Here is a 26,917-nt window from a genome sequence, read left to right as displayed (position 1 = left end):
ATATAAAACAAAAAAAATTCTAAATTCTAAATATAAAAAATATAAATTATTTAGAAATTTACAACTTTTAAAATTTCTGATAATTTTCATCACTTTTAATTTTTATAATTTATAATATTTTACAATATTCATAATTTTCTATATTTTATTTTTTAATAATTCTATATATATATATATTTTTTATAATTGGACCTCTCTAAGGCCTTAACTTCATTAAGCGAAACCCAAAATTATCTCTTTCTTTTCTTTTCTTTTCTTTTTTAAATCTCGTCCCAAACAAAAAACGCTTGCTCCTTCCTCTTTCGACTGCCATTCACTCTGCATTTTCCACCGCCCGATTCATGCCTCCTGTTATGGATGCGAGATCATTTGAGCTGCCAAGTCAACATGTTCAGCGAGGTCAAAGGTCGGTCGGCAGCTAAACGCAGTTGAAGTTAATAAAACGGTAGCGTAAAAGGAGAGCCAAACGTGTTGGGTGACTACGCTTGCTGCAGTGATTTAATTTTGTAATAGACTCATGAAATTGGTTATCAAAATACTTTTCTCCTAATCTTCTCCTTCTCTCTTGTTCCTTTCCCTTTCTTATCTTCTTCTTCAATACCCTTCATTCTCAATCAGCAGGATTTAGTTAATTTGCTTCCTGACACCTCCCCGGCGTTTCCATCATTCATTTGCAGGAGATTCCATCGGCAGGTACAGTTCCTTGTTTTTCTTTTATGTATATGAATATGCTTAATTTATCTATTTGTATATATGTTATATGTATATATCATGCATAATAGATGATGGCTTATATAATGTTTCAGCTAAATGGTGTTTGTGTTACCATAGGCTTAATTTGCCCTCTGACTGCTTTATTTTCAATGTGAAAACATATTTATGCACTTATATGATAGGATTGAGATATGAATTACATACTAAAGTGATTATATGTTTATATTTGACATGTTTATATGCTTAAATAAACGGGATATGATTAAATCATACATATGAAAAAAAAATAAAGTTATTTGATCACAAGAACGATTGAATATGCTTGTCTTGCCTTACGACCTAAATGACATGAGTGTAACTATATGAAATATTATATTACTATTATGTCTAAATGTATATATAAAGTAACAAAATAGAATGTCGATCTGTGTAGAAGATTTAAATTCGAATAGTTGCGTTAAGGTATATGTACATTATTAATAGATTAAAAAATATTTTAAATAGACAGTACCTTATAAAAAAAACATCATTTCTTTCATTGTCTAGTTAAATTTCCTAAAATGGGGCATATGGTCTATTCATATAATATTTCAAAAATTAATGAATAAAATAAGAGTAAACTGCACATTTAGCATCTAAATATTACTTTTGTTCTATTTTGGTACTCAAACTTTATTTTGTTTAAAAATCATATCTAATGTTTAGTTTAGGTCTCATTTGTGTATCCCACTCTTAAAAAATTAATAGAATTGTTGACATGACATGTTATTCTTTTTCAATGATAATGTGGTATCACCTTATGATGACATGGAAACATCTTCGTTAAATTCTTAACGACAAGGTACCAAAATGAAATATAAATTAAACGTTAAATATGATTTTGAAACAAAATAAAGTTTGGGTACCAAAATGAAACTGAAGTAATAGTTTAGGTACTAAACATATGGTTTACCCTAAAAAGAACACCCAAATGGCGTGGCTTTGTTCACTTGCTCTACTTTCTTCCGACCATTATTAATAACAAAACATTAATGGTAGGTCTCCGAATCTTTGGATGTACCAAACTAACATTGGAGATTGTATATCATATCAAAAGGAGATTTAGATTCAGACAAAACTCAAGGATGTCTCTGAATCTGTGGGGGGGGGGGGAACAATTCAATCTTTTCCTGTGTATACAACATTTGAGAAATCGAGTTTTGGGGGGACTTTAACTAGAAGCAATCGAAGGACTGTTGAAGACTCCATCATCTTCTAAGCCATGCAATTTGGCCAAAACCCCAACAAGGCTTGCTGTATTATAGGTGCAAGCCTCGGTTTGCATGAAACTCTCCTATCATCACTGAATTCATCCTTCTCATTGGGCCCTCCGATAAGTGCCCCCACAACAACATTGGGGTTCGGTCCTTTTCTGTGAAACCAATTATCATACCCTTGAGTGCACCCTATGAATCCCTTGTTCTCTCCATGGGATTCAATTGATCCTCCTCTATGGTGAATCCTTTGAGGGTACCTTGAACCGTATCTGACCAAGTAACTCGTGGCCTTCGGATTTGCTCCCAAGATGTAATCGACTTGGGATATCGTAAACGCGAGGACTTCTTCTGGTCCTAACTCGCCACAGTCGCATAACAGTCGTCGATTTGATGCTCGGAGATGATCGGTGTATACTGTTAGAAGAAATGATGAGTTCGATACGTATTGCATGTTGTTCCATTGCCGGACGTACAACAGACCTCCCGGGGTGCGTCTCACGTTACTCGCGTTGCTCTTTTTAAGGCAAGCACACAAATAGTACAAGGCCTTTGAACCATATTGTTCCAATACAAGCTTGGATGCCGGTTCGTATGCTTTTCTTCCACCACCAACTGCATACACATAATGAAATGTTACCGAAATCGACCGGAAACTAAACTTTCGTATCATCAACACAACGCTCACGATAATCGAATGAACCGAACATGAACTTAAAAATATGGAACTTTATGTTACCATTGAAGCAATGATCTGGAGACCAGAAAATTTGACATCCCAACTGAACTCGTTCATGGACCAAGTGATCCCACCAAATTCATTTGCCTTGTCTAAAGCATAACTCAAATAAGCCTCATTGTCGGTGGCTTTGTATAGCCACAAAGCTGCCCACAACAGCTCATCTTTGAACCCACTCACCGACGGATAGTACCCTTTCACCACCCTTACACTTTCATCATACTTCCCTATACACTTGTCCCCTAACTCAAACAACTGCCCACAAAATTTAATTCAAAAAATTAGTTAATTACTTGTGTTTTTGGTGATCAAAACGGAATCAAAATGTAATGTTAGTTATGATTTAAAAAAATAGTTAGGTGACCAAAGTGGAACCATGAGAATAGGTATGTGACTAAATACATAGTTTATCCAAAACAAACAGTATATTAATAAGCATAAAATTAGTTAATTGTTTGTGTTTTGGTGAACAGTATCACATACTAAATGCAAAATGTACATGTAAAAAAAGATGGCAACCTCATTAAACTAGGTTTACCTGTTGTGCATGATGGAGTAGTAGGTGGGAGTAATGTGATTTTTTTAGGCATTTATTTTACAATTCATACCTTTTAAAAAAAAGAATATTGAAATATCAAGTTAAATTGAATAATCAAATACATTTACAATTAAATTGTAAACTAGCCGAGTTGAGTTTGAGTATTGTTAAGCTCGACTCAACTTGAAAATTCTAAAATAGAGTTCGACTCGACTCGAAAATTCGTGAGCCTGAAATTTTTAAGCTAGACTCGAAAACTTGAGAGGCTAAAATTTTTAAGCTAGACTAAAACTCAAAACCATGAACTGAAGCTCAAAAAAGCTTGAAATGAAAAAAAATCTTAAACTTAATTGGATTTAACCCTCAAATTCAAACTCAAACTTTAACCTTAAATACATGAAAACCTTATATTACATTTAAAAAAAACAACATATAAATGTTAATGTTATTAATAAATTTGTTTAAAAAAATAAAATCTTAATATATTATATTTTTGAGCTGCTCACGAGCTTTTCAAGTCGAGATCAAGTAGCTCGTTTCGAGACGTCAAGAATCAAGTTGAGCCAGAGCTCGAATTGAGTACATTTGAGTCGAGTATTTATCGAACTTTGACCGAATCGATCTCGAATAGCTCACGATCTATCTCATTTACAGTTACTTGATCTCTTAGACATTTGATCATAATTTCGTTCTCGAACTTTCTTCCTAACTCCGTCTCTATATGTACATATCAGAAAATTATTACACAGAGAGATTGAACCTTGAACATAGATCCAAACCTAGACATCAGGGATGGACCTAGTAGGAGCAGATGGGGGCAGTCGCCCCCTAAAAATCTAAAGAGAAAATAATTTTAGTGACCGAAAATATTTTATAATATACGATTTTAACCAACTTTTTTTGGATTTGCCAAAATAACCAACAAATTCGCAACGCGAACATGGATATTTTCGTAACGCGAATTTCGCAACGCTAAGTACCGATATAGGTAAACACAACTATTCGCAACGCGAATTTCGTTTTCGCAAATCGAATTCACCAATTTCGCAACTTAATTACCGATATAGGTAAACACGGTAGAAAAAATCTGGTAAAAAATCTGAATTCAACAATTTGAAAACTGAGTTGCGAATTTGACAAATTCGTGTTGCGAAATGTAAAATCTTACCTCTTAAAGAAAAAATTAAAGGACAAAATGCACTGGAGTGGTTTTCAACCTGGGACATCCCAGTTGCTAAGTCCACGTATGAATCACTCAGCTAAACATACGCCTGTAAATGAATTGAACAAACACAAACGAGGGTATGTTCATGTTTGTTCGTTCGTTTAACTTTAACCAAACAAACGAACTGTCGAAATGATTTTTTTCTTTAAGAGGCGAGATTTTACATTTCGCAACACGAATTTGCCAAATTCGCAACTCAGTTTCAAATTGGCAAATTCAGATTTTTGACCAGATTTTTCTACCTTGTTTACCTATATCGGTAATTGAGTTGCGAAATTGGCGAATTCGATTTGCGAAAATGAAATTCGCGTTGCGAATAGTTGTGTTTACTTATATCGGTAATTAGCGTTGCGAGATTCACGTTGCGAAAATTTTCATGTTCGCGTTGCGAATTTGGAAACTGTGTTGCGAAACAGGAGTTCGCATTGCGAATTTGTTGGTTATTTTTGCAAATCCAAAACAGTTGGTTAAAATCGTATATTATAAAGCATTTTCGATCACTGAAGTTACTTTCTGAAATCTAAAATAACCATATAATTTTAAGATTTTTTTTATGTATTTTATATTAAAAATTTGTTTTTATCCCCTAAAATTTTATAAATTCAAGTTTGCCCCAACTTAAAATCTCACGTCCGTCCGCTAGACATCAAGGCAATATAACTTGACTCACACAAGTTATTATCATCAGATTAGTTGGTTCTTGACAATATAATATTTTTATCTAAAACAAAGGGTTTTTTTTTTGGTTGAGTCGACTATAATTCAGTATAAGCATGGTTTTCATCTAAACTGCTCCAGTAGAAATATTAATTATATTCAAGGACCACCAATAGTACGCATGTCAAATAAAAATCATTTAGCTGAAACATATGTCAACAAATACTACTTATGTCAATTAATATGTTAACATCGTAGTTGGTCTTTTAAGTTGTAGCACATTATTTAAAGAAATACTTGTCATTTTTTTCTCACCAGATTCGATGTTAATCATCCAACGTCCCAAAATATGTTACTAGACAGATATTTCAGAATAGCAAAATAATTTGGAAATTCAAATTTACTATTTTTTTCTACTATTAAATAATAATAATAATATATGACTTGACTCGGGTCATACACCTGCATTTGGTGAGTGAATCTCCCAACGGGGATTTTCTGCATATACAAAGACTCTTAAACGATATCAAGCTGCTTATCCATTGAATCAATTCCGTTCCGTTTATATTTATTAAATCATTTTAACTCTTGACATTGGATTTTGGGTCAAAATAATCGTTTTTATATGAAAATCATTCATGGACAAACGATCGTCTCGCCTTATTAATTAAGTAGATCCACGTAGAGTAAAATATCAACGTGATATATCCATAATAAAATAATATTGGCATCTGCTCCATAATCGAAGCAGAGTTGTGGGGGTACTCTTGGGACAGAATGCTATCCTCAACTACGAAATCAGCATCTAATAAAATACGGTTGCGACGATTTCATAAGCACCAAATCACAGCCCCAAAGAAGAGATCTCAACCCTCATTTTCCAAGGGAAAATAATCCACCTGAGTAACATTCGTCATAATCCAATCTTGCAACGATAGAGAATTAAATTCCAGGATGCTATTTGGTTTAATCACTTCGGCCTAAACCGTGCGAGCCGTAATAAAATCCCTAAAAATGTGCATATTGGATTCAACGTTCGCTTCACATATTCCACACGTTGTATCCATCGTTATATATCGACGCCACTTCTCCTCATTCGAGAGCAATTTATCTTTAAATACGGAGCCAAAGCAGTAGCTTCGCTCGCGGTTGACCCTTGTAGGCGGACAAAGGATGTCATCACAGTCGGATCAGTCCCCCTACACCACCGAACTTATGCACTTTGGACCGAAAGGATCCCCGCTTGTCCCATTTCCAAATTGGCACATCATTGCCATCGCCAATTTCAGGTCTCCGGTTCGAATCCTTATGTATGCAGCAAATTTCCATTTGGAGACTCACCCACAAAAACCAGATGTGTGACTCGGATCGGTCCAGATTAGTCGGGACTAAACCTTAGAAGTTGAGGCCAACCAAAAAATAGAGTTAACTTTGAATAGCAAAAAATGCCATTTCCCAATCACAATAATATTCATCCCATTGAAGCTAGCCCATGTTTAAGTATTTGTAGGAATTTACTTCAATAAGAAAACTGAACAAAAATTAGTTGTCACCTCAATAAATATGACTGATCATGATCTTCATTTCACAATTGTATCGATCAATGAGTTTTTTTAGATATTTTTTGTTATATTTTCATCTATTATTATTGAATATAATCAGCTTGACGCCATTTTTGCCGCCTTGTCGGCCCTTAAATTTGATGACATGAAGGTTGTGGTGACGGAGACAGGGTGACCTTTGGCCGGGGACGTGGCTGAAACCGGTGCAAGCTGGGGCGGATGTATGCGGTCTTTATGGGGTTTAATTGCATACCCATTATTTTGAAAAATACTACTAAATTTAGTTAATATATTAAGAACAATGAAAAAAAAATAAGGAAATTTGCATACCCAAAATTTTAGAAAATAGAATATTAAAATTTTAAACTCATTTTTTAATTTCTAGATCCGCCACTAGGTGTAAGCCAAGATAATGCGGCGACGTATAATGGTAACTTAGTACGAAGAGTATTGACCGGAGAGGGTACCCCTTTGAGACCAAAGGATCCACTTAACGTCTACATATTCGCCTTGTTTAACGACAATCAAAAGCCAGGTCCCACATCAGAAAGAAACTATGGGTTGTTTTACCCTAATATGCAAAGGGTGTATAACACACGATTATTATCAAAACAAGGGTTAAATGTTGTTAATTCCCCTCCACCAATGAACGTCGGAAAACTGGAAACCGACCACCATCAGCGAATTACGGAAATCCAGCGGCGGAGTGACAGAGAGCAGGGCAGACGTGATGCTTGGCCAACCCTAAAGCCGACCCGTAGGGACTGCAGGCGGCGTTGGACTATGCTTGTGGTGAGGGAGGAGCCGATTGCGGTCCAATTCAACCGGACGGTTCATGTTTTATTCCTGATTCTCTCGAAGCACATGCCTTGTAACACCCATAACCCGTATAATTATACCTATACAAATTATAGATGTTATCCGAATTTTTAAAAATCATTATACGATTCAAAAGCGATTTAAAATTTATTTTCTTAAAATAGTAAATAATATTATAAAAATACCATGTCATATAAATCATGTTTCGTTGTAACTAATTTAATTCAAAAGATTTAGAGCAAAATCCGTGTAAATATGACATCTCTCGCCATACAAATAATGACGCCAAATCTTTAGAGCAAAAACAACTGCTGCTAACTCAAGATCATGAGTAGGATAATTCCGTTCATGAGTCTTTAATTGTCGAGAAGCATAGGCTACCACCTTACCATCTTGCATAAGTACACAACCCAAACCATTATGAGATGCATCACTATACACCACATACTCTTTACCTGATTCTGGTTGTACCAACACTGGTGCTTCCGTTAAAATCTTTTTTAGAGCTTCAAAATTCTCTTGACATTTCTCAGTCCAAAAAAAATGAAACATCCTTTCTCAAGAGCTTGGTCAAAGGAGAAGCAATCATCGAAAAGTTTTTCACAAACCTTCGATAATAACCAGCAAGTCCCAAAAAACTTCAGACCTCTGTAACATTCTTTGGAGGTTTCCACTCCAATATTGCTTGAACTTTCTTAGGATCAACTCTTATGCCTTCAGCCGAGACAACATGACCAAGAAAAGAAACTTCAGATAACCAAAACTCACACTTTGACAGTTTGGCATATAACTTTTTATTATTAAATATTTCGAGTACAGTACGAAGATGAACATCATGTTCTATCTTTGTCTTTGAGTATACCAGAATATCATCAATAAAGACTACCATAAATTGATCTAAATAAGGTTGAAATACTCTATTCATCAAATCCATGAATGTTGATGGAGCATTTGTCAACCCAAACGGCATTACTATGAACTCGTAGTGTCCATACCGTGTTCTAAAAGCTGTCTTTGGAACATCTTCCTCTTTAATTTTTAACTGATGATATCCCGATCGAAGATCAATCTTAGAGAAAATAGATGCTCCCTTAAGTTGATCAAACAAATCATCAATCCTCGGAAGAGGATACTTGTTCTTTATGGTCACCTTGTTCAACTGTTGATAATCTATGCATAAACGCATTGATCCATCTTTCTTTTTCACGAACAACACCGGTGCACCCCAAGGTGAAATACTTGGTCTTATAAATCCTCGATCCAATAGCTCTTGCAATTGGGCCTTTAATTATCTTAACTCTGTTGGGGCCATTCGATAAGGAGCCATCGAAATAGGTGATGTACCTGGAAATACATCAATCCCAAACTCCACCTCTCTATCTGGAGGTAATCCAGGTAGCTCGTCCGGAAACACCACTGAATATTCTCGTACAGTTGGAATACTTTCCAACTTAACTTCTGCAGTTCTGGTATCCAACACATTTGTTAAAATTGCCGGACATCCCCGAGATAATAATTTCTTAGCAGTAAAAGCTGAAATCACATTGGATAAGGGATTTAACCTTTCTCCAACAAATATTACCTCTGAACCCGTTGTATCCTTTAAAACAATCTCTTCAAATGACAATCTACCCATCCATAATAGGAAGATAGCCAATCCATGCCTAAGATTATCCCAAATTCCTCAAAAGGCATTTCTAACAGGTTTGCAGGAAATTCCACTCCCTGAATCTTTATCGGACATTTATTACTAACCCGACAAATTTTTGCACTATGGCCCAATGGATTGATTGCCACTATATCCCTAGAAATAGGTTCTAAAAAGATTCCCCTATCTCTTACCAGTTTTGCACTTATATACGAGTATGTAGAACCAGGATCAATCAATACGAAAACAGGTTCATCAAAGAGATAAAAGGTACCTGCTACAATCTCAGGAGCATCTCTGTCATCATCAGTCTTGATGTGATAAACTCTTGCAGTAGTTCTACCTTCTTGATTAGATGCAGTCTCAGATGTACCAGGTTTACCCATTTTGCCACCTCTACCCCTCTGAGGTCCCGATACTGTCTGATCTGGATTTAACTCTGGACAATTCCTTTTATAATGACCCGCTTGTCCACAGTTATAACATTTTCCTTCAGCAAACCAACATTGACCAGAATGTTTCTTTCTGCAAAACTTATATTCTGCAGCCGGACGAAACCCCAAACTTTGAGTACCCACCGAAGTTGTCGGTGTCTGTTTGGACTTTCCTCCAGAAAATCTCTTCCTTTCCATGGATACTGAGGAAGCATAATTTTTCTGCTGCTGGCCCTTGTTACGTTTGGATAATGGTGCAGGTGCAGGTGCAGAGTATGAGCTTCCAAACCTTTTGTTTATCTGAGCCCTCTTCTCCTCTATATCTTCAAGATCAACTTTTTCCATAGCTTTAGCCTTATTTACCGCTTCTTGGAAAGCAGGAAAATGATGAGAAACCAAAATTCTCTTATACTGAGAATCCAATCCAGAAATAAATCTATCAATTCTAGATTTCTCAGTCGGAATAAACTCCGAAGCAAATCGACTCACCTTGTGAAACTCACATTCGTACTCGTAAACTGTTCTGCCTTATTGCTTTAAGTTTAGGAGCTGTTGCATCATCTCATTGACAAACACGTCCCCAATATATTTTTCCTTGAATTCATTCAGAAAGAATTCCCAAGTAATCTGCTCAGTGGGAACTCGTGCAACGACAGTATTCCACCACACACTTGCTTGTTCCATCAGTAGAGACACAACCCCATCCAACTTTCCTTGATCACCACAAGGAATCCTGTTGAGCATGTTCTTAACATCATTCAACCAGAAATCAGTAGCCATCGGATTAGCATCCGAATCACCTCGAAATTCAGGTGCTCTCATCTTCCTTAGTTCTTTCGGAACTGACACTGGGGTTCGACGGTTAATAATGGTGTCTAGAGCTTGTAGGAAAAATCCCCGATCCTGAATAGGCATATCCTGTTGATTCAGATTAGACGGTTCTACATTTGGCTGAGCATTGGGTGGATTCTGATTCACCTCGTTACTCCCACTCTGAACAGGAGTAACATGCTCGCCTTCCTTACTCGATTCTTGATGATCTGACATCTGAACACAGTCAAAATCATCGTCCATTAGTAAAGAGTAACTTTACTCCTAATAAGCATCATCACAGTATATATACAATTATCAGTAACTTTTGACATCATAGTGGCATGTATATACTTTTTAATTCAAAAACAACCTCGGTTTAGTCCTAGAATCGGCTAAACTTGTAGCTCTGATGCCAATATATATAACACCCATAACCCGTATAATTATACCTATACAAATTATAGATGTTATCCGAATTTCTAAAAACCATTATACGATTCAAAAGCGATTTAAAATTTATTTTCTTAAAATAGTAAATAATATTATAAAAATACCATGTCATATAAATCATGTTTCGTTGTAACTAATTTAATTCAAAAGATTTATTTTATATGAATAGTGAATAGTGCCGTGAACAATAACAGTGAATAGTGGGGGAATCGATTCCCTGTAGCAGGGGAATCGGTTCCCCTCTTGTAATCTGGAAATTTGCTAAACGTGGTTATTGTAGGTAACTGCTACAGTAACTGCGAAAATACTTATAAGTTCATAAAATTCCATTTTTCTTGTTTCCAATTTTGTTTAACAAAGCAAATAAAACATAATAATTACATGCCACTAATTAAGTCTACATTACATTTTAGGATGTCTTACTGATAAAGAAATATACTTCTTGATGTTTGATGTTGCCTTGAACTCTCTATTCTTCTACGGGCTTTTTACCTACGCGTGAAAATCATCACACGCTAAGTATATACTTAGTGAGGCAATTAAAACAATAAATAGTGCAATACAATTCATGCATAATTTCATTATAAAAACCAAATACCTTAAAATCGTATTATCAGCATACCCAATATTTTACCATGATCAAAATACTGTAATTGAATATAAAATTCCTTACCAATATACTTGCCATTATTTCCTTAAGCTCGTAAGCTAAATTTTATGCTCACCATTTATTAACCTATAATCTATAAAACCATAGACAATAGCCCATATACAACCTTGAGGACCCTGGGTATTCGAGTAATATTTGCACCGTAGTGCTACACATAAGGTCGTGCCCACCATATACACCGAAGTGTATTACACATAAGGTCGTGCCCACCATATACACCGTAATATATTATAAACCTGCAGCTGCTATACTCTATGGCATGCCAACTATACCCTGTCCCTCAATGACTTACTTTGGGCATATAGTCTATTTTATTCGATCCATCCATGGCAAAGTATATCATCAATATTTAACATTGGGCAGTTCATACCCGAAAACATTCATGGTAAAATATCACATTTTTCATGATCAATGCATTTTAGTTTCATACTCTGACATATCAATGTCAATTTATAAAAATGATATAAAATCATGCCGATATAAACAAGGTCGACTTATCGCAAGTCTTCCTTATGATGTATAAAACATCCATGTATAATTTCATGCATGTATTGCACTCACCTTGACACTTTATAATTTTCCAAAATAAGCCTCACTATTGTCCATAATAACCCTTTTCTTTTATACTTGAATCGTTTTGAACACTTAGTAAATCATAATCTGTACAACATATAGATTCATACTTATATATGTTAGTATTGTACTAACATAAATGTATATCCAAAATATATTCCACAATCATGCTTCAAACTATTCACCACAAAATACTTTAACATTTATTAATTCTTTTTAGTATTGGAACCAACTTTTCCAATTTACTTAAAATGATCCTTCACCATTTTATCACCTAAATCATTAATACCAAAAATTCCAGTATAGCACATCAATTATATAACACTTACACAACAATCCCTCAATTTTTCTGGAATTTACAAATTGATCTCCAACTTTTCAAAACTTACGAAATAATCCCCAATTTTTCTAAGGCTTGTATAATACTTCCTTCATCATTTCCAACTCATATATAATTTTTCCATAATTTTTCTCACTCAAACAAATCCATGATCAAAACTCATAGAACAAATTCTCAAAAGATCAAACATGTTCTAATCATCACACATGCTTGAATATGAATCTACTACCTCACAAACATCAAAATCCATCATCAATTTCATGATCCTTTTTTATGAACACAAACCCTTAAATTTAGGATCTTTGAACACCAACAAGATTACCATGCCATATTGGTACCAAAAGATAGAGTTTTTCTCATACAACCATTTTCTATTTACAACTTACACAAAATATTGAATCAAATTGCTTGAAAATGGAGTTGGAATTTTCTCTTACCTTTGGAGAAACCCGCGGCTGATTTTGGGAGAAGAAGATGAACAATTGAAATGATATGTTGGGTGCATATCATAATATTTTACATTATAATTCCACTTAGATGAATATAATATTCACTTAATTGGGATAAGACCAATTTACCCTTAATGAATCTTCTTATTTTCCATAAAACCATGACAACTCATCCTTATCATAATTCAAAGTCGAAGATGAATATTTTGACTTTAAATTTCCGAATTTTCCCATTAACTTTCAAAACTTGCATTTTAGTCACTAAATTCCACTGTTTCGATTAAATCTGAAAATTTCCATATTTTCAGACCAAATTTATCTGATCCAAAATATTAAAATAACATTCCCAACTATTTTATAACATCCTTCAAATTTTTGTAAGATTTCAATTAAATCTGAAACTACGTATTCCTTACCTGTTTTAACCATTTCTAATTTTTCTTTACCAAATTCCAACTTCAAAATATAATTCCATAAAACCCCACTCTCAATAGTAAACTATCTTTTTAGGAAATAAAATTCTTTTCAAGAACTTTACCACTTAATTTCCTAAAATTTCTTCCAAGTTTTATACTTTAACTATCAAGCTTTCAAAAGTTACATTTTGGTCACTAACTAAAATTTGGGGTATTACAATTCTCTACTCCTTAAATAAAATTCGTCCTCGAATTTTTAATACGTTTATGAAGAAAACATATGAGGATATTTCTTCCTCATATCCTCCTCTCTTTCCCACGTAGCTTCCTCGACTTTATGATTTCGCCAAAGTACTTTAACAAGGGGAATTGTCTTGCTACGCAGTTCTTTGATTCCTCGAGCTAAGATCTGAGCTGGTTCTTCTTCATAAGTCAAATCTGGTTGGATCTTAATTTTCTCTGGTGCAATGATATGTGAAGAACCTGATCGGTACTTCCTAAGCATCGACACATGAAACACATTATGAACCTTATCCAATTCTGGAGGTAACGCTAACTGATACGCCACCGGTCCAACTCTCTTTAATATTTCATAAGGTCCAATGAATCTTGGACTTAATTTTCCTTTGCGCCCAAATCGAAATATCTTTTTCCAAGGTGATACCTTAAGAAAAGCTTTATCGCCTTCATGGAATTCAATCTCTTTTCGCTTCAAATCTGCATAAGACTTCTGACGGTCAGCTGCAATCTTGAGATTATCTTGGATTATTCTCACTTTATCTTCAACCTCCTTCAATAAATCAGGACCAACAAGATTTCTATCTTTCAACTCGAACAAATTTAATGGTGTCCGACACTTTCTTCCGTATAAAGCTTCGTAATGAGCCATCTTAATGCTCGATTGATAGCTGTTATTGTAAGCAAATTCTGCTAAAGGCAAATACTTTTCCCAAGATCCCTCGAACTCAATCATACATACCCTCAACATATCCTCCAAAATATGGATAGTTCGCTCAGACTGACCATCCGTCTGTGGATGAAATGCCGTACTGAAATTCAATCGAGTACCCAAAGCTTTATGTAAAGAATTCCAAAATCTAGAATTAAACCTTGGATTTCTGTCAGATATGATTGATACTGGCACTCCATGTAGCCGAACTATTTCCTTGATATACAATTCTGCATATTTATCCAAGGCATAATCCATTCGCACCGGAATAAAATGTGCCGATTTAGTTAACCGGTCAACTATCACCCAAATGGAATCCTTCTTATTTGATGTCAATGGTAGCCCTGCGACAAAATCCATAGTAACTCTCTCCCACTTCCATTCTGGAATAGAAATTGGTTGTAACAAACCCGAAGGCACCTGATGTTCAGCTTTCACTCGTTGACACGTCAGACATGTCACAACAAACTCAGAAATGGCTCTTTTCATACCCGGCCACCAAAATCGACTCTTTACATCTTGATACATTTTGCTCCCACCTGGATGCATAGTTAGTGGACTATAATGTGCCTCAGAAAGAATATCTTTCTTTAACTTATCATCATTCGGAATATAGATTCTTCCTCAGTAATACAGACATCCATCTGACTTGACTTCAAAGTCTTTAGTCTAACCTTTTTCCACTAGTGAAATCTTTTCCAAGCATCTGCCATCTTTCCCTTGTAGCTCTATTATCCGATCTAAAAGTATTGACTTTATTTTTAATTCAGCCAATAGTGCGTCATTTTCTTTCAACAATAGTCGCACATCCATAGCTCGCAAAGCTGCAAAAGTTTTCTGACTAAGTGCATCTGCTACAACATTTTCTTTGCCTGGATGATAATCAATGATCAATTCATAATCCTTTAAAAGTTCTATCCATCTTCTCTGTCTCAAATTCAGCTCTTTTTGAGTCAACAGATATTTCAAGCTCTTATGATCCGTGTAAATATGACATCTCTCGCCATACAAATAATGACGCCAAATCTTTAGAGCAAAAGCAACTGCTGCTAACTCAAGATCATGAGTAGGATAATTCCTTTCATGAGTCTTTAATTGTCGAGAAGTATAGGCTACCACCTTACCATCTTGCATAAGTACACAACCCAAACCATTATGAGATGCATCACTATACACCACATACTCTTTACCCGATTCTGGTTATACCAACACTGGTGCTTCCGTTAAAATCTTTTTTAGAGCTTCAAAATTCTCTTGACATTTCTTAGTCCAAAAAAAATGAAACATCCTTTCTCAAGAGCTTGGTCAAAGGAGAAGCAATCATCGAAAAGTTTTTCACAAACCTTCGATAATAACCAGCAAGTCCCAAAAAACTTCGGACCTCTGTAACATTCTTTGGAGGTTTCCACTCCAATATTGCTTGAACTTTCTTAGGATCAACTCTTATGCCTTCAGCCGAGACAACATGACCAAGAAAAGAAACTTCAGATAACCAAAACTCTCACTTTGACAGTTTGGCATATAACTTTTTATCATTAAGTATTTCGAGTACAGTACGAAGATGAACATCATGTTCTATCTTTGTCTTTGAGTATACCAGAATATCATCAATAAAGACTACCATAAATTGATCTAAATAAGGTTGAAATACTCTATTCATCAAATCCATGAATGCTGCTGGAGCATTTGTCAACCCAAACGGCATTACTATGAACTCGTAGTGTCCATACCGTGTTCTGAAAGCTGTCTTTGGAACATCTTCCACTTTAATTTTTAACTGATGATATCTCGATCGAAGATCAATCTTAGAGAAAATAGATGCTCCCTTAAGTTGATTAAACAAATCATCAATCCTCGGAAGAGGATACTTGTTCTTTATGGTCACCTTGTTCAATTGTCAATAATCTATGCATAAACGCATTGATCCATCTTTCTTTTTCACGAACAACACCGGTACACCCCAAGGTGTAATACTTGGTCTTATAAATCCTCGATCCAGTAGCTCTTGCAATTGGGCCTTTAATTCTCTTAACTCTATTGGGGCCATTCGATAAGGAGCCATCGAAATAGGTGATGTACCTGGAAATACATCAATCCCAAACTCCACCTCTCTATCTGGAGGTAATCCAGGTAGCTCGTCCGGAAACACCACTGAATATTCTCGTACAGTTGGAATACTTTCCAACTTAACTTCTGCAGTTCTGGTATCCAACACATTTTCTAAAATTGCCGGACATCCCCGAGATAATAATTTCTTAGCAGTAAAAGCTGAAATCACATTGGATAAGGGATTTAACCTTTCTCCAACAAATATTACCTCTGAACCCATTGTATCCTTTAAAAACAATCTCTTCAAACGACAATCTACCCATCCATAATAGGAAGATAGCCAATCCATGCCTAAGATTATCCCAAATTCCTCAAAAGGCAATTCTAACAGGTTTGCAGGAAATTCCACTCCCTGAATCTTTATCGGACATTTATTACTAACCCGACAAATTTTTGCACTATGGCCCAATGGATTGATTGCCACTATATCCCTAGAAATAGGTTCTAAAAAGATTCCCCTATCTCTTACCAGTTTTGCACTTATATACGAGTATGTAGAACCAGGATCAATCAATACGAAAACAGGTTCATCAAAGAGATAAAAGGTACCTACTATAATCTCAGGAGCATCTCTGTCATCATCAGTCTTGATGTGATAAACTCTTGCAGTAGTTCTACCTTCTTGATTAGATGCAGTCTCAGATGTACCAGGTTTACCCATTTTGCCACCTCTACCCCTCTGAGGTCCCGATACTGTCTGATCTGGATTTAACTCTGGACAATTCCTTTTATAATGACCCGCTTGTCCACAGTTATAACATTTTCCTTCAGCAAACCAACATTGACCAGAATGTTTCTTTCCGCAAAACTTATATTCTGCAGCCGGACGAAACCCCAAACTTTGAGTACCCACCAAAGTTGTCGGTGTCTGTTTGGACTTTCCTCCAGAAAATCTCTTCCTTCCCATGGATACTGAGGAAGTATAATTTTTCTGCTGCTGGCCCTTGTTACGTTTGGATAATGGTGCAGGTGCAGAGTATGAGCTTCCAAACCTTTTGTTTGTCTGAGCCCTCTTCTCCTCTATATCTTCAAGATCAACTTTTTCCATAGCTTTAGCCTTATTTACCGCTTCTTGGAAAGCAGTAAAATGATGAGAAACCAAAATTCTCTTATACTGAGAATCCAATCCAGAAATAAATCTATCAATTCTAGATTTCTCAGTCGGAATAAACTCCGAAGCAAATCGACTCATCTTGTGAAACACACATTCGTACTCGTAAACTGTTCTGCGTGATTGCTTTAAGTTTAGGAACTGTTGCATCATCTCATTGACAAACACGTCCCTAATATACTTTTCCTTGAATTCATTCAGAAAGAATTCCCAAGTAATCTGCTCAGTGGGAACTCGTGCAACGACAGTATTCCACCACACACTTGCTTGTTCCATCAGTAGAGACACAACCCCATCCAACTTTCCTTGATCACCACAAGGAATCCTGTTGAGCATGTTCTTAACATCATTCAACCAGAAATCAGCATCCATTGGATTAGCATCCGAATCACCTCAAAATTCAGGTGCTCTCATATTCCTTAATTCTTTCGGAACTGACACTGGGGTTCGAATGTTAATAATGGTGTCTAGAGCTTGTAGGAAAAATCCCCGATCCTGAACAGGCATATCCTGTTGATTCAGATTAGACGGTTCTACATTTGGCTGAGCATTGGGTGGATTCTGATTCACCTCGTTACTCCCACTCTGAACAGGAGTAACATGCTCACCTGCCCTACTCGATTCTTGATGATCTGACATCTAAACACAGTCAAAATCATCGTCCATTAGTAAAGAGTAACTTTACTCCTAATAAGCATCATCACAGTATATATACAATTATCAGTAACTTTTGACATCCTAGTGGCATGTATATACTTTTTAATTCAAAAACAACCTCGGTTTAGTCCTAGAATCGGCTAAACTTGTAGCTCTGATGCCAATAAATGTAACACCCATAACCCTTATAATTATACCTATACAAATTATAGATGTTATCCGAATTTCTAAAAACCATTATACGATTCAAAAGCGATTTAAAATTTATTTTCTTAAAATAGTAAATAATATTATAAAAATACCATGTCATATAAATCATGTTTCGTTGTAACTAATTTAATTCAAAAGATTTATTTTATATGAATAGTGAATAGTACCGTGAACAGTAACAGTGAATAGTGGGGGAATCGATTCCCTGTAGCAGGGGAATCGGTTCCCCTCTTGTAATCTGGAAATTTGCTAAACGTGGTTACTGTAGGTAACTGCTACAGTAACTGAGAAAATAATTATAAGTTCATAAAATTCCATTTTTCTTGTTTCCAATTTTGTTTAACAAAGCAAATAAAACATAATAATTACATGCCTCTAATTAAGTCTACATTACATTTTAGGATGTCTTACTGATAAAGAAATATACTTCTTGATGCTTGATGTTGCCTTGAACTCTCTATTCTTCTACGGGCTTTTTACCTATGCGTGAAAATCATCACACGCTAAGTATATACTTAGTGAGGCAATTAAAACAATAAATAGTGCAATACAATTCATGCATAATTTCATTATAAAAACCAAATACCTTAAATCGTATTATCAGCATACCCAATATTTTACCATGATCAAAATACTGTAATTGAGTATAAAATTCCTTACCAATATACTTGCCATTATTTCCTTAAGCTCGTAAGCTAAATTTTATGCTCACCATTTATTAACCAATAATCTATAAAACCATAGACAATAGCCCAATATACAACCCTGAGGACCCTGGGTATTCGAGTAATATTTGCACCGTAGTGCTACACATAAGGTCGTGCCCACCATATACACCGAAGTGTATTACACATAAGGTCGTGCCCACCATATACACCGTAATATATTATAAACCTGCAGCTGCTATACTCTATGGCATGCCAACTATACCCTGTCCCTCAATGACTTACTTTGGGCATATAGTCTATTTTATTCGATCCATCCATGGCAAAGTATATCATCAATATTTAACATTGGGCAGTTCATACCCGAAAACATTCATGGTAAAATATCACATTTTTCATGATCAATGCATTTTAATTTCATACTCTGGCATATCAATGTCAATTTATAAAAATGATATAAAATCATGCCGATATAAACAAGGTCGACTTATCGCAAGTCTTCTTTATGATGTATAAAACATCCATGTATAATTTCATGCATGTATTGCACTCACCTTGACACTTTATAATTTTCCAAAATAAGCCTCACTATTGTCCATAATAACCCTTTTCTTTTATACTTGAATCGTTTTGAACACTGAGGAAATCATAATCTGTACAACATATAGATTCATACTTATATATGTTAGTATTGTACTAACATAAATATATCCAAATATATTCCACAATCATGCTTCAACTATTCACCACAAAATACTTTAACATTTATTAATTCTTTTAGTATTGGAACCAACTTTTCCAATTTACTCAAAATGGTCCTTCACCATTTTATCACCTAAATCATTAATACCAAAAATTCCAGTATAGCACATCAATTATATAACACTTACACAATAATCCCTCAATTTTTCTGGAATTTACAAATTGATCTCCAACTTTTCAAAACTTACGAAATGATCCCCAATTTTTCTAAGGCTTGTATAATACTTCCTTCATCATTTCCAACTCATATATAATTTTTCCATAATTTTTCTCACTCAAACAAATCCATGATCAAAACTCATAGAACAAATTCTCAAAAGATCAAACATGTTCTAATCATCACACATGCTTGAATATGAATCTACTACCTCACAAACATCAAAATCCATCATCAATTTCATGATCCTTTTTATGAACACAAACCCTTAAATTTAGGATCTTTGAACACCAACAAAGATTACCATGCCATATTGGTACCAAAAGATAGAGTTTTTCTCATACAACCATTTTCTATTTACAACTTACACAAAATATTGAATCAAATTGCTTGAAAATGGAGTTGGAATTTTCTCTTACCTTTGGAGAAACCCACGGCTGATTTTGGGAGAAGAAGATGAACAATTGAAATGATATGTTGGGTGCATATCATAATATTTTACATTATAATTCCACTTAAATGAATATAATATTCACTTAAATGGGATAAGACCAATTTACCCTTAATGAATCTTCTTATTTTCCATAAAACCATGACAACTCATCCTTATCATAATTCAAAGTCAAAGATGAATATTTTGACTTTAAATTTCTGAATTTTCCCATTAACTTTCAAAACTTGCATTTTAGTCACTAAATTCCACTGTTTCGATTAAATATGAAAATTTCCATATTTTCAGACCAAATTTATCTGATCCAAAATATTAAAATAACATTCCCAACTATTTTATAACATCCTTCAAATTTTTGTAAGATTTCAATTAAATCTGAAACTACGGATTCCTTACCGGTTTTAACCATTTCTAATTTTTCTTTACCAAATTCCAACTTCAAAATATAATTCCATAAAACCCCACTCTCAATAGTAAACTATCTTTTTAGGAAATAAAAATTCTTTTCAAGAACTTTACCACTTAATTTCCTAAAATTTCTTCCAAGTTTTATACTTTAACTATCAAGCTTTCAAAAGTTACATTTTGGTCACTAACCAAAATTTGGGGTATTACATGCCTCGTATGCCTTCAATAGTTACTATCAAAAGAAGGCACCTGTGAGTGGCTCGTGCGATTTCGACGGTGCGGCTTATGTGTCCATGCAACGTCCACGCAAGTTCATTATAACGTCTAAATTTAGAGTAATTTTTTGAACACATATTACATAAATTAAACTTCATATAATTAATTTAAATTGTTAAACTATTAAACTTAAAATCTTATATATAATATATTATATTAAAATAAATAAATTTAGAGTAATTATCAAATGATAATAGATTGATAGTAAAGGTTTATGCATAAAACTTTTTAATCATACGTTTAAATCTTACATAAAGTGTTTTAATAGTTTTAGTTAATATTTATAAAATTATATAGTGAACACTTTTTAATCCAAACATAATATTTAAATTTCCAAAGTACAACTAAAGATTGTAGTCCATGAAATAATTTTCTATAATCAACATATCTCAAAGGGTTTTTTTGGTTGCCCTTCCGGTTTCAAGGTTTTGTCTTGACTAATTCGAACCAACTTGCATCGCACATTTGGTTTTGGTGAGTGAGTCTTCTAACAGGGATTTTTTGTATACACAATAATTCGAACTAAATATCATGCTTTAAACAATATCAAATTGCTTGCCACTTGAACCTACCGATGTTGATTAAGCATCATCTCAGGTTATATACTCATAAAAATTACTTTTTATATGTGATGTTTAAAATATTAATTATCTCATAAATTATAATTTTTAATTGTTATGAACTTGTATTTCTACGTAAAATAATTAGAATATGTAATTTTACATGGCATGTAAAACTACATCGGTTTAGAGGGCTTGATATTTGATATAATTTTTATTTTTTTTTTAATAATATTTAATTTTTTATCCAATTGACTAATTAATAATAGAAACTGATTTAGCTTGGAAAAAAATTAAGCAGCATAGAAGAGAATATCATAAATTAGATGATAGATGGCATGGGCTGTTTGATTATATTGAGAAGCTCTATAATGGGTCAATAACGAGGGATGATCATTTAGATTAAAGCCCAAAATCTAAATAATGGATTAAGGTAAACTATTGAGTTCATCATCTAATTTTAGGTTTTTTTTTGGCAAAAATCCTTGTATTTTTTTAAAAGAAAATTTTCATTTTAATCTGTCAAATTTTAAATCTAAAAAAAAATTAATATTATAGGGTAACTACAAGAATTTGTTCTGGATCTTTCTTAATTGTTGATAATGCATTCACATCATATAGCTATTTGAATATTAATCTTTTACAAATACAAAATTCACTTTTATTATTGAGGTCACTCAATAAATTCATAAAAGCTTAAATATACAAAAGATACCCAACGTATGTCTTTAGTTCCATTTTAATGTCTAACGTTTATTTCGTTTCAGTTTGGTGATTAACGTTTTATTCTATAACACAAATTGCGTCAGACCGTGACGGGTCGTTAAGTTTGGTCGTTAAGTGACACATGTCACAACCTGATAATTTTAAAATTTTATTTAAAATTAAAAATTAAAACTATATATATATATATATTAAAAAAGAAAACAAAATTTTAAAATAAATCCAAAACTTTGAAACCTTCATTTCAACCCCTAAATCCACGCTGGCCACCACCTTTTGCCGTCGATGAAGCTCTACCAGACCTCCCCTCCCATCGCGACCAAAACCACCATGAAATCGTGATCGATCAACAGTTGATCGATAACGAATCAACGTTTTATACCCCGCGAACCCTAGAATGAAAATCACGACCCCACTCGATTTCGACGATCGATCGATCATCCATCGATCACAATTTCGTAGGGGTTTGGTCGCCGGGGGGAGGGGAGGTTGAGTAGAGCTTCATCAATGGTAAAGGCGGTGGCTCACGTAGGTTTAGGGGTTAAAATAAAGGTTTTCGAAGTTTTGGGTTTAAAATTTATGTTTTCTTTTTAATATATATTTATATATATTTTAATTTTAAATAAAATTTTTAAAATTATCAGGTTGTGACTAGGGTGTTCAAAATAACAGGCCCGTTGCCCGACGACCCGAAATAAAAAAATCGGTAATTATCTGGAAAAACTACTCGATCGGGTCGGGTACCCGACGTGACCTTTCTTGGGTCAGACCTAGGTCCCAAAATTACATTTTTCCGATTACTCGAGTACCCGATTATATTTATTTTTATATATAATAATATTACCTATATAATTATTAATAATTTTATATATTAAATTAGACAAAAAAAATTAAAAAAAAACCCACCCGATGTAAGTTTAATAATTAATATAATTTTTTTAATAATATAAGTTTTATGTTTTTTAATTAATAATTTGAAAATGATAAAAAAATCGGGTACTCGATTACCCAAATTATTGGTACCCGAAAAATTCGGGTAGCCGATAACATCTGGGTCGGGACGGGTCGGCCAATCAACTACCTGAAGACCCGGGTACCCGTATTTGAACAACCCTAGTTGTGACACATATCACTTAACAGGAAAATTAATGTCGTTGAAGGCCCAGACACCTAAATGAGTAACGAAATAAAACGTTAGACACTAAACTAAACCAAAATAAACATTAAGCACCAAACTATAACCAAAGACATACGTTGCGCACCTTTTGTATATTTAAGGTATTCATAATTCACACAATTTTATTTTATTAGGTTAAAGTGAATTTTATTTAATTAAAGGATATTTCAACCTCTATTAGAGTCATATACAACGATTTGATATGTTTGTTATTTTTCCGTCTTCTGATGTAATTTAATGAAAAATTAAAAGTTAAAAATACATAATAAACAAAATTAAAATATAATTAGAAAAAGCCAATTGAACTTTTTAAGTATATAATTTTTTCATATTTAAAAAATGAATTCAATTATATATTTCGTAGCAATTTTAGAGTTTTTTTTTTAAGTTTTAGAGTTTTAGAAGAAGGTTAATTACCTAACTAATATACATATATTTTACGGAAGCATAAAGAGAGTTATACGAGTCACTAGGCCTGTAAATGAACTGAACGTTCAGCGAACCGTTCATGAACTGTGCGGCGGGAAGTTCGTTTATGTGCGTTTATTTATTAAATGAACGAACATGAACAAGATTTTGTGTTCGTTTAATTAAATGAACGAACATGAACATAGGTCTCGTTCGTTCATTTACGTTCGTGAACGTTCGGTTATGTTCGTTTATATGCGTTTAGTTATGTTCGTTTATGTGCGTTCATTTATGTTTAACCTAATATTCTTAAATCAATTTTGGTGACCAATTTGTATGTATCTTAAAAATATTAATTAATATGATATTTTGATGACCAATTTCATAATTAACCCAATTTTACAGCCTGATTAAGCGGTAATACAAAAAACCCTAAATCTAAAAACAATATTTTCTCAACTCTTCTCCAACCCGTCATTCAGCTGTTCTTGATTCTCAACTCTCCCCATCCTCCACAATTTTCATTTCTGCAATGATTCGACGGAGCTTCAAGTCTTCAACTGCAACGATTCGACAGAGCTTCATATCTTTCCCTTCTTGAACGTGATTTCATAAGGTAAATAATTTGAATTTTTTTTGGTCTGTTAATTTTGGGGTGTGAATTTAGGGATTTTTTGTGGCATCTTGAACGATGTGGAACCCCTTGTACGCCGCTATGAACGGTGCATTCGACTAGTCGGTCTTCTCCAGCCCACCCCTCGTTGCCCAATCATCCGCGTTAGAGTTTCCCTTAGGGAGTCTCAGTCAGATTTGCGCTTATATCCTCTAGTGGGGGAAGAAAGTGGCGTGGTCAGTGGAGCGCTGCTGGATATGGCTGCAATGTTGCGGAGGAATGGAAGGAAGTGAGTCGAGGTATTTGAATTGAAACGAGTCAGACTCGGGCATAAGGAAGATGAGGGACTCGCATGGTAGGAAGGTTCGGGGCTTGGGAAAGATGAAGACTGTGGATTGGGATGGTGGAAGAGAACATATTAAATTTAACATTTTGTCAAAAATGGCTGCTGACATATTGGTAATTCCGATCACTACTGTTGCTTCTGAATCTGCTTTCAGTGCTGGGAGGGTTATTGATCCGCATCGATCCTCTTTAGGAACTAAGATGGTAGATATGCTTGTTTGTGGAGCTGATTGGTATCGTCAATACTATGGGTTGAAGAAAAATAAAACAAGGTATTTTTATGTTTTAAGTTTTATTGAATTTGGTTTTACAATGACTAAATATTTTTGGTTTTTTGATTTGTTGTAGCAAAACGAAGATATCATACATGTTGAGATTCCTTGAAAATGAGGATGAATGAATTGGTATAACCTCGCTAATTTAGTATTTTTCATCTTTTGTTATAACTCCTTTAATTTAATATAATTTTATTTGTTTGATTTTGATCATGATGGATGATGAATTAACGACTGATTATGAATGCAAGTTGAATATGTTACGAATATTATTGAAGTTGTTTAGATTTCAAGAAGATTGTTTTGTTGAACAAATTAACTTTAAGACTTTATTATATTCATATAGCTTACTTATGATTTATGTACGTTTTTGTCGTGTTCGAACAAATTAACTCTAAAGTTGTGTGAATCATTTAATATCTTTAAAAGATTGATCGAAATATATGATATCTTCAAACATTTCATCACTGCTAATCAGCTCTTACGCTATTATCACTGTAGATTTGGTTGATTTGCATTGTCGACTATTTTTCATGAAAGAACAATGGAAGGTAGGGTCTCCAACGTTTATGTTCGTTTATGTTCGTGTTCATTTATGTTCGTGTTCGTTTATGTTTGTGTTCGTTTATGTTCGTTTATTTATTAAATGAACGAACATGAACAAGCTATATTCCTTAATGAACGAACATGAACAAAAAAAATTTTGTTCGTTTATGTTCGTGTTCGTTTATGTTCGCTTATTTATTAAATGAACGAACATGAACATACATCCGTTCGTGTGCGTTCGGTTCGTTTACAGGCCTACGAGTCACCAACCCTAATAAGTTTTACCAACGCAATATTGTTTTCGATTTAGAGTAAAAATATATAAACCTTTTACTTGATTTTACCTAAAATGAAAAACAAATAGAAATACCCAAAATTTTCATTTATCCAATAAAAGTGCTATTTATTATTAATTATATAGTTTGAAGCGGCAGAGGTATTTATTATTTATTTACTGTTTCGTATCCTACAGGTAAAGAATAATTACTGCGTGTAGCATTAGAACATGTTGTACGTGCTTTACGAAACATATTCTCCTTTTTCTTGTATTTTTGGGGTAAACTGTCTTTCATATGGGTAAATTACAATATTCACAACTCTTTTCTCTTCACACTAGGACATTAAAATTTAAAATTTTCTATTTACTCATTAAACTTTCCATTTATTTTCATTCAGTCACTTTATCGTTAAATATTGATTGAAATTTATGACATGAACCCAAATTTTTCTTCATTTTGTGAGAAAAAGCTCTAGATTCAAATTCAATTAGATTTCACGATGATAAAACATCTTCTTCTAAGTTCCAACGATGGAGAGGTAAAGAATAAGGTAACAAGCTATCTCGATTCCACATTAATCGAATGATGAATATTATAGATTATAGTGGGTTTAAGATTTTACGAGTTTAAGATTTGTGGGTTGACTTTTATGAATTTTAAAGTGATTTAAGTAAAATCTTAAGTTGATTTAAGTAAAATTAACGGTGATATAGATATGTCATAATAAGGTAATAACACATTATCATAGAAAACTTTTAAAAATACTTATAAATAATTTTGTATAATTTTTAACGATATGTGATCAAAACATAATGTTAAATATGATTTTGAGAAAAAATAATTTGATGATCAAAACGAAACTAAAGTAATAATCAGGTGACTAAATACGAAGCTTACCCTTAAATTTAAACATAAATAGCTTAACTCGAATTTTATA

At 33.9% G+C, this 26,917-nt stretch overlaps 2 pseudogenes; one reads left to right on the top strand and one right to left on the bottom strand.

The window, feature by feature from the left end:
* Positions 1-1,900: 1,900 nt before the first annotated feature.
* Positions 1,901-6,043, bottom strand: LOC120126506 (annotated as a pseudogene).
* A 256-nt stretch (positions 6,044-6,299) lies between these two features.
* LOC120126505 lies at positions 6,300-24,829 on the top strand (annotated as a pseudogene).
* Positions 24,830-26,917: the final 2,088 nt, after the last annotated feature.

Source organism: Hibiscus syriacus, unplaced genomic scaffold (genome assembly GCF_006381635.1).
Source record: "Hibiscus syriacus cultivar Baekdansim isolate YM2019G1 unplaced genomic scaffold, ASM638163v2 tig00110458_pilon, whole genome shotgun sequence".
Taxonomy (NCBI): Eukaryota; Viridiplantae; Streptophyta; class Magnoliopsida; order Malvales; family Malvaceae; genus Hibiscus; species Hibiscus syriacus.
This window is presented reverse-complemented; position numbering and strand designations above follow the sequence as displayed.